Below are 10,834 nucleotides of genomic sequence, written 5' to 3'. Positions count from 1 at the left end.
GTCCTGGTCTTCATGGAAAATATAACATCTTGAAACATTCTGAAAACCTCTTTTGTTTAGATTTTCATCATTAGCACAGGGTCCCCTTGTAATCTTCCAAATATTGCTATTAGTGGAAAGATGAACACTCTTGTTCCAAATATGTTTATACCATCTAAGTTTAGGTAATCTAGTTCTGATTATTGAGACAACACTAGCCACAATAAAAAGACCATTTCGTGTAGGAGTCCATATCAATTTATCTTCACCAGTTGAGATATTTGGTAGATCAAAAATTGAAAAAATTGCAGCATTTCCTCAGGAATCACCCATTGTTGATTAACAATTAAACTACTCACATTCATGTGGATATGTTGTTAAATATAAGCATTATCTGGGAATAATTTAATTATGCTTTGCTCCAAGACCCAAGAATCCATCCAAACTGAAATTTTTTCAACTTTGCCCACAATCCATCTTGTATGATCATTAAAATCCTGCAATACCCATTTGATTCCAGGCCATATAGATGAATGCCTATAATAAGTGATCCAACAATCATATTTATCTTTATATTTAGCAAGAAAAAACCTAACCCATTCTTCATCTGAGTTCAGGATTCTCTATAAGACTTTCATAAGTAAAGCTTTGTTTATTTCTTCAAATTTTCTTATACCAAGGCCCCGTTCTTCTATAGGGGAACAAACTTGATCCCGGGATATTGTTATACATTTCCTATCTTCAGCATTACCACTCCAAAGGAAATTCCAAATAATCTTTTCACAAGCATCAATCATTTTTCTTGGCCATTTGTACATAGACATGTTGTATAGGGAAATACTACTAAGAACAAATTTAATGAGGGTTAGTCTTGCTTGAAAACCTAAGAGATTCCCAATCCATGAAGCAAGTCTTCTATGAAGTATTTCAACAAATGACCATAAATGTTCTGTTTTAACTCTTCCTTGCACAAGAATGACACCTAAGTATTTATCAGGAAAAGAAGATAACTTCATGTTCATAAACTCAGCAATTTGATTACCTCTGACCAAAGAAATACCTCCTACAAAACACTTGCTTTTAGTGGCACTCACTATTTCTCCTGAAGCTTTTTGATATTCAATGAGAAGCTTTTTCAGATGAAATAAACTAGATTTTCCACCATTGCAAAATATAAAAGTGTCATCTGCAAAAAATAGATGAGAAGGATGAATACCTTTTCTGATAATCATTGGTTGAATCTTGTTTTCCTGGATTGATTGAAGAATGTTTTTACTCAAGACATCAGTTGCAATCACATAAAAAATTGCTGATAAAGGATCTCCTTGTTTGAGGCCCCTTCCTACACCAAAATAAACCACATGGCCACCATTAATCATGACAAATATCTTTGTAGACTTGAGCGGGACTAAAATCCGGTTACAGAAGTAAGTAGAAAAACCATATTTCTTTAACACCAACATGAGGTACTCCCAACTAAGAGTATCATATGCCTGAGAGATGTCAAGTTTAAAGCCAGCATTTCCTCCTCTTCTTTTTATGTGCATTTCATTAACTAGTTCAGAGGATAAAAGAATTTGTTCATGAATATTTCTCCCCTTAATAAAAGTACATTGTTGAGGTGATACCAACTTGTGTAAGAAGGTACTCATTCCTGTTGTAATAATCTTTGTGAGTATTTTGAAGAAGAAATTACTTAAACCAATGGGTCTAAATTGATTTGTCTTTTTAGCACCTCTAACTTTTGGTAATAGAACAAGAAAACTAGAATTAACCCCAGGAGAATTACTTGATGTTGCCAACTGTAGCTGATATCTTTAATCAAATCTTCTTCAATAAATTCCCAAGCTATCCTATAGAAAATACATGTAAAACCATCTGGTCCAGGAGAACCATCTTGGTTTAAATCAAAAACTACATTTCTGATTTCCTCTTTTGAAGGAATACTCTCCAAAAATGAATAGTTTGGTCCCCTGTGCTTAGCTGTCGAAAAGTTATCGACTATTGTCCCTTACAACAGTGAACATGTGAAACCATCCTAGCATATGTGAAAGGAGGGACTCCTCCCTGTAGCTCTGCTTGCTCTGGGCAGAGATAAAGTGGGCATGCTATGTTAACGGTCGCGAATGCGTAAACCCTACTAAAATGGTGGGACCACTCCCTGTTCCACCCGCGACACGGAAGGTGCCAAGGACTTACTACTGTCTCCGACAGGTTTCCCAGGAAGGTGAGCCGGTCTAGAAACTTAACCATATCTTGGAGATAAGATCTTTACGAGAGATTATCTCTGCCCAACCTGGTACCTGCTACTGGAAAATGGGCTTTGGATATTGGATATTGGACTCTCCAAAAATGAATTCTCATCAGATGAAATAACCTAAGGTATTACATTTAATATAGTGCCAGATATATCCACAGTTTGTTCAGAAAACTTACTTGAAAAATGATTTATAAACATTGAAGCAATCTCATTTTGATCTGTCACAATGGAACCTGCATCATTCTCCAGTTCTGTGATAAAGTTTCTTGCTTGTCTTAACTTGATTAAAGTATGAAAAAAAACAAGTATTGGCATCACCATATTTAATCCAATTAACTCTTGCCTTTTGGCTTAGCATAGTATGATAGTTTTGTGCAGCTACATCACTTACACCCCTTGCAGTGACATAATTATTCAAAAGATCTAAATTCTGAGGATCAGCATCAGAGAGAATATTAGTTTCAAGGACTTTTTCCTCAGCTTCTTTTAATTTGATTTGAACATTCCCAAAAACCTCCCAGTTCCATCTTTTAAGTATATTCTTCAAGAACTTCAGTTTACTCATGAAATTTTTTTTTGGATTACCCACAAAAATTTCTTTCCAAGCATCAATAACAACTTGTAAAAAACCAGGATGAGAAGTCCACATCTTTTGAAACTTAAAAGGGAAATTTAGAGGTTTCTGAATATCTGAATTAGAGCCTAAAAGCATGTTGTGATCAGAAATACCTCTTGCAGTTACTTGATATTTCCAACCTGGATATTTATCTTACCACAGAGAGTTGAATAGTGACCTGTCCAAATTACATAAAATTCTCTTCTTTCCACATCTGCCATTTGACCAAGAAAATGGAAGTCATGTTTTTGGAGCTTGAAGGAGATGACAATAATCAATCCAATCATTAAATTCTGCTACAAAAGAAGTAATAGGACATCTACCACCCTTTATTTCATCTAATGAAGTGATAGTGTTAAAATCACCCAAAATCAACCATGGTTTATTTAGAACACTAACAGGATCTAGTTCATCCCATAATTCTTTTCTATTTATTGTTAAGACATCAGCATGTATTCCAGTAATTAGAACACCCCTACTTCCACAGTTATACTTTGTCCTGAAAATTGTATCACTATTGGAGATCTTATTGAGTTATTCCAAAACATCCATAAATTGGCTTTTATATTATCACAGGTATTGTGAATTATTTTGTGATTCATACCAGGTAGCTTTATTATATTTGGAGAGTTGAAATGAATTTTTGGTTCAGCTATAAAAACTAAAGTAGGATTAAATTGTAAAACTACAGATCTTAGTTTATCTTTGGCCTTTTGTCTCTTAAGACCTCTGATATTCCAATAGATCAATCTCATGTTAATAAGAAAGATGAGGAGTTGTGGAGTTCCTCTCATTTGGCACAAATTTCAAAAGTTCTCTTCTAGTTTTCATCGTAACCGGAATGACAGGTTTTGTAATTTTAGCCTGTGTTTTTTCTTTTTAACAATAGGAGGTTTAGGAATACTAATTTTCTCAGGAGATTGAATATGCTTCAAAATAGTAACTGGTTGTGTAACAGAACCAAAATGAAGAAGAGTTGAAGTATTAACCTCTTTTATCTCTCCATCCTCATAGCTTGAATATTCTTCATTTTCCTCAGTCTCAGCAATAAGATCAAACTTATTAGAAGAAATAATTGGCATTGGACTTGAAGATGATATACCAACCTGATGAATTTCTTTAATTACTCCACTTTGTTCTCCAACTTCATTTAATGAACAAGGGACTTCAGTTGGTTTTTGAATTGTATTAGAAGATGAGACTAAAACAGGATTTGTATTCTTGCTAGATGTAGTTGTATCATCCTTTGTGACATCAGAATTATCTTGTTTTGTAGGTGTTTGACAGATTTCAAACCAACAGGATTTACTTTCTTCTGTTTAACTCTCCAAACATTTTTATGTTGAACTGGAATGAAATCATTACCCTTCTCCACATTAGCCTCCTTCTGATTAGATCTACATTCTGTAACTAAATGACCAACTACTTTGTAGTGGTTGCAAAATTTAGGAATTTGAATTTCTTGCTCAAAAGTACCATATTTAAGAATTTCTGATTAGGGATATGCTGAGATAAGTCTAATTCCACTAACACACTAGCATAATAACCAATTTTTCTCTGTAAAGTTGTTTCATCCACCTTAATAGCTCTACCAATTCTATCACCCAAATCCATAATAATTTTTTCTTTCCAATACTCCATACTCAAACCAGGAAAATGATCCCACACAAAAGTTGTTGTTAATTTTTGATTTGCTGGTTTAATATTTGGTTCCCATTCCCTTAAACTAATTATTTGAGATTCAACATCCCAATATCGACTCCAGATATATTCCTTATCAATCTCATTTTCTAGTTTAATGATGAAAAATCTTTTACCAATAGGAATCAGATGATAATTACCTGTAAGCTTCCATTGATTTCATAAAGAAGTTGCTGCAGTTTCAAACTTCAATTTGACAAGATCCGACCTACCAATTAGACTAAACTTCCATTCATGGATACTTTCATCAATATTCTTCATCCGAAATGAAAAGATCAGGTAGATGATTTTCAACTAAATTTTAATCAACAGATGATTGAACCCTAAATTTATTTCGTAACATATTTGATTCAGAATGATTACCAGATTGGAGTATAGTGTGTTCAAACATCATAAATATCAGGATTCAGCAAGAAACGAACATCAATCATTGAATTTGATGGTAAGAAGGATGATTAATGGTGTTGTTTCTCGAAAAACGAAGAAAGTTGAAAAAATTCGCCTGAGTCGATCGCCGATTTGCAGAGCTCCGAGTCAGCCGATTCTAAAGAGGAGTAAGTATCAGGTTTTGTCCATATATGTTTCCGAAGGAAAAAGTTGGTGGTGTACTTGGTACCTTATCCTTCTCAAGGTTAATTTTATATCTTTAGGGAGTCGAACAAATCTAATCTTCTTAACGATACCACTCTTGGTCTGTTTATCATCCCATAATAGAAATTAGTTTTAGGGAGTAGTTTGTATTGTCGTTTGATTATTGGTGCACTATTAATGTCACTTAAATATGTGCTTATAATCAAACGATAATATGTTATCAGCACGAGAAGTAATACATTGTTTTCACACACCACAAAAGAAACCCCAAGTAGATATATATAGAGTTTCATTTACATGCTTAATAAGTCATTGAAGGGATACATGTGCCTACATATGTATCTCATAGACTTTTCCAGCAGAATCAGTGGCCGAATAGTCACATTATAATTTTTAGGTCAGGTATCTGTTGCACACTGTTTTTCCAGACTAGAAATTAACGAACCTTGTGAACATGGAAATTTGGAGCCTAGTTCGGGTTTTTCCCCAGTGGTTTTTCTGAAATCAAGGAAAGATGTTCGCGACGGTCAGCAAAGCTCGACGCATTCTACTTTTTTTTTTGTTTGTCTATTTTTATCCTATCTATGCATTGCACATTTTTTCATTTGTCTATTCCTATCATATTGGAGTTTTTCTGGTAAGCCTCTCAAAAGACAATATCTTTTGAAATGGTGGTCATCCAAAGAGGAATATTGTGGACTGTTGGCTGTTGTGGCTGATCCACCAAAGTTATGGACTAAGTCAAAACTAACTTGATAATAATTCAGATAAACCGATCAGTCTTAAAAGTAACAGGTCGGTTTACGTATCACCTACCATGATATGAAATCTATAAGATTACCACATCAGTTATTTACCTTTACCGACCCAAAAAAAATAAAATAAAAATATGTGTGTAAGCTTTGGAGAGAAGGTGGCGTTCAAATAGAGTGCCATCCGCCCATCCGTAAGTAATGTTGTGATTATCTTAAAAAGAAAATGACCATATAAATCCTGGTTAAATTGGGGCCTATGCCACTTAATTGGGTCCTATAGATTACTTCATCTAACCAATTCAAATGATAAGAGGTGTCTAATATTTATGTAAACTACTAAAATTACCCTCAAAAAAATATTAATATTACTAAATTATCCCCATCAATCCTTAATAAACCTAACTAACAAAAATCAATTTTTATTTTTAACATAAAAACCGATTCATCTCCTCCTCCACTCCCTCTTTTTCCATTTTTTTCAAACCAAAAATCGTCGATGATCGACGACGATTAATCGTTTCTTTCTTCTATAAAATGTCGAAACCAACAACAAGAATGAAGTATGCTACTAACAGGAATTATTCTAGCGACGACGATCCCGGACTTGTTGAAGCGATTCGAAATAGAACGAGGGAAGAAATGGGTCGAATCAGGTACTTTTCTATCAACCCAATCCTCTAAACTAGGTTTTAGTAACATGCTTTAGGTTAGAAATCGAGAATTTTGAAATAAAAAAATTTCAGTGTTCAAGAATCGGATTACGTTAGTCACGAAGTAAACTGATTCTTATTAGAAACGGATTTTGTTCATAAACTTATAGCCCGATTGTTCTGTATGTGACAAGTGATAGACGCATTTATTTGTCTATTTTGATCTCTTTTATGTATTTTATTAGTAACCATTTGTTCTCATTATGGTGTTTTTATGTTTGTTTAGGTGTTTTTGGAGAAAATACCCTTGTATGGAAAGAGTTGCTCAAAAAGTGATGATTTACACCCCGGAGAAAAGTACTAAAGGCATCCCAAAAAATGTCCCGGAAACATCCCAGAAATGTCCCGGAGGAAACCAGAAAAATTACTATTTCAACCCAAGAATTACTATTTCAGCCCAAATTAGTAAGGGGACACCAAGACAGGATAGGGGGACACCCCTCTTCTTCATTTGACTATCGATTTTGGCGGGAAAAATGTTCACAGCACAGGAGAATTTTCGATCGAAGAAATGAAGTAGTGGTAGGTCGATTCAATGGCTGAATTTTGGTATAGAGATGTGATATAGGTTGAGGAACACAGTATGGGTGACGAAATCGGTCAATTTTGGCTAAAATTCCTGGTTCGATTCACCAAACCAAAACAAAGCAATACGCACTGTAAGCAAGCTCAAGTGTGTTTCTGCTGTGCATGGAGTGATGTGGAGGTGCGGGAAAGCTTCTGAGGCATGAAGAAACTAATTTGGAGCGTTTTGGGAGCGAGTTAACGTGTGGAAATTCTATAAATGGTAAGTATTCTCATTTTTGGGCAGCAAAAAATAATCGAATTAAAGAGAAAATATACGCAATCAATGGTCGGATTTCTTGCTCCAAAACACTATAAATACAAGTATCGGTCATTGGGAAGAGGCTGTCGAGAGTTGGGAGAGAGTTAGAGACGTAAAAATCAAAGAACCAGACGCTGTGAAGAAGTTCCTGCTGCTGCTGGAACTGAAGAAACACGAAGAACATTGGACGAGGCAGGAAAGTCGTTAAAAACTGTCGCTTTATTGCGACACTTTTCCACTCCTTTCCGCGACTGAGTCGTTATACCAACAGCACTATATCTGTGTCGTTGATTCTGGACGCCTTCTGTGGGTCGCAGAATCCTGTTTTATACTATTTACTTATCTTTCTCTTCATTGTAAAACACTTTTGAGCATCAATGAAATTCTTTGAGAGGTTTTCCAATATGATGAGCGACTAATTCCCTCGTAACAAAGGCAATGGAGGAAGCTATTCACGCAACATAAATGGGTAACTATTTCATTTAATTATATAATTCACCTAATCGCTGCTTTTGTAGAGTTTTAAATTATTTGAATGATTGTCTTAATTATTTGTTATTCAGTTTGATAGGTTATACTTGGTTAAATCTCTTGATAATCTATGCTTAAAATTTACAAATAAAATTTGAGAATTTGTATGATTAATAGTGAATTAAAGATAAAAGAGGACTTAAGAATAAAATAGAGTTTTGAAATATTTATCAATCAATTTTTCGTAATAGTGGAATCTAGTGTCTTGGTTACCTCTCGCACCCATTGTTAATATTTTTGTATATATATTTTTAAATCTAAAAATCCATCATCTTTACAAGTCCGAGCAACGAACTTTTACTACCACTTTCAAAACTACAACAAAAAGGAAACGGGGAACTTTATTGTATAAATATCCTGATTGTGGTAGCCAATGTTCCTGGATATTTTTTTTAGGAATCGGATTACATATGTCTTCAAAAAAACCGATTGTTTAGTTTAGAAACGAACTTTATATGTATATCGAGTAAACCGATTCCAGGAATCGGTTTACATTAGCACATAACAAAACCCGATTGTGGATTGCATTATGTTAAGAATCGGGTTTTATATGTATATCGAGTAAACCGATTATTTACCATGACTTTAAAAATGCATTGTATTCCATTATTTTTTGTCGCTTAAATCCGTATTCTACAGGAAAAAAAATCAAGCCGAAAAGAAATATAAGAGGAAACATGACCGTGCTACTCCTAAGCCTTTGGGACCTCGTCGAAAAGACGGTAAAAATTTGAATGCTTCTCACCGAAGGGCCACGGGGAGTAAAGCCAAAGGTACCAGCATCAATGACCCACCACCTCAAGCGGAGCAACCAACACATGAAGAACCTGATTCTGATACACCTACTGAACAAGAAGGTGGTGAGGAGGAGAGGAATGAAGAAAAAAGTGGTGGAAAGGAAGGTGGTGAAGAATAAAGTGATGAGAGTGAAAGTGAAGAAGAAGAAGGTGGCAAGGAAGGTGGTGAAGAAGAAAGCGATGAGAGTGAAAGTGATGTGCCCGTGGAAAGAAAGGTGTTGAAGAAGAAAGTGATGAAGGTGAAAGTGATGAAGAAGAAGGTGACGAGGAAGGTGATAAAGAGATAAGAGAAGTCGTTCAAGAACAAGAAGGAGACCCTAAAGGAAAAGTTCAGAAGAAAGAAGTTCCAAAGAAGACGAAAGGTGACCACATACCCGACGATCTGAAGATGCTTTCTCACGGCCCTGATGATCCACCTTTAGGGATACCAGCTGATGGAGGAATGTATTATGGGGTTACAAAGGAAGTTGGGCCAGCGTCGTCTACAATACCATAGTAAGTACCTAAACCTTGTGCCATGTAATGTAAACATTATTATCCGTGTAGTGTTTTGATTGTTGTCCATCGTGGTTGTTTGGTTTTATAGGATCACAAGCATGTCGTTCGTCTTATGAAACCTGGAACGTCAGTGACTATGATGACGAAATGGCCACTTATAGCTGATGAATTAAGCAAGGGAGAAGTTCCGGAAGTGGTCGATCTAGTCAATTCTACGGGGTTGCTTTCTGTGGTCAACAATTTGGGCCACCTTGGTTATGACAGACCTCTTTGTTCCGCCTTCGCCGAGAGATACTACGGGGAAACTGATACTTTACATCTTCCGTTTGGAGAAATGACGATAACTCCAAATGATGCGAAGTTCATTACCGGGCTAAGCATAGAAGGTAAATCCGTGAAGCACAAAGAGTACGCGCAGGAGCTTGATCGGGACAAGATTTACAAGTGGACCAAGGAAGTGTTTCAATGGGATGAAGAGAAGACCAAGAAGGAGATGCTAGTAGTCAAGGCAAAGCAGAGGATATTCCATCTCTCGAGGCTGAGGAGCAACTTTATGTGAACAAAAAAGCTTCGTCATGATGGAAAAGAGGTGACGCCGCAACGTATCATCGCCACGGACAATGCGTATGTCCTCTATATCCTTGGAGCTGTTATCTTCCCCGATGATTCCGGGGCCCGTGTTAACGCCAACTTTATCCAGCTGTTGCAACCATTTAACAAGATACGGGACTACTCTTGGGGCACTTCCATCCTTGCACACTCTTTGACGCAGTTGAGAAAGACTTCTAGGGCTCAAAGGAACCAACTCAGAGGGAATATGGTTTTTCTGCAGGCGTGCATATATTTGCACTTCCCAATATTTGCTAAAAGGGCTTTTGAGAACAAGGATTGGGACGGACAGCAGTATGGAACCAAGTACACCTACAGAAGTAAGCTGAATAAACAAAGAACAGAATATTTGAATTTGAGACGCCAGTTAGACAACTTGACGACGAAGGATGTTGTCTTTGATCCTTACAAGGAGGATTCGGCTAAAGGAAAAGGAAAGATGGTTGGGTGCTCAGACCAAAGTGAATATCATGGGCCTTTGTTTCACCCAAGAGGATATGTAATGTATAACCCGTCGAGAGTCGCAAGACAATGCGGTTACATACAAAGAATCCCAAAGGCGCACAAGGATTTCAAATTCAATGACACAAAAACGAAAGCACATGACAGTGATATTGTCATTGTTCTCAAGCCTTTGTCATCACGTGAGTAGTGGGATAACATAGCGTTTCACAAATATCCTTTGGTTGGTCCTTCTCGAACAGATGACGATGCAATTCCGGGTTATATGTCGTGGTACCTCAATGTTTCGCATACTCGAGTGATACGAGTAGATGAGAGGCTCACGATAGAGGAGAAATATACGGCTCTCTAATACTTGGTGCGTATTGTTACTCAATTACGATTTTGTTAATGGTTTTAGCATTATATACTTGGTGTCGTGGTACCTCAATGTTTCAGGATTCTAGCATTTTTTTCTATCAGAATCGGGTTACATATATGTAACCCGATTCTGACAATT

The sequence above is a fragment of the Papaver somniferum genome, chromosome 7 (genome assembly GCF_003573695.1).
Source record: "Papaver somniferum cultivar HN1 chromosome 7, ASM357369v1, whole genome shotgun sequence".
Lineage (NCBI taxonomy): Eukaryota > Viridiplantae > Streptophyta > Magnoliopsida > Ranunculales > Papaveraceae > Papaver > Papaver somniferum.
The sequence above is the reverse complement of the archived record's forward strand: the minus strand, read 5'-3'. Positions refer to the sequence as shown.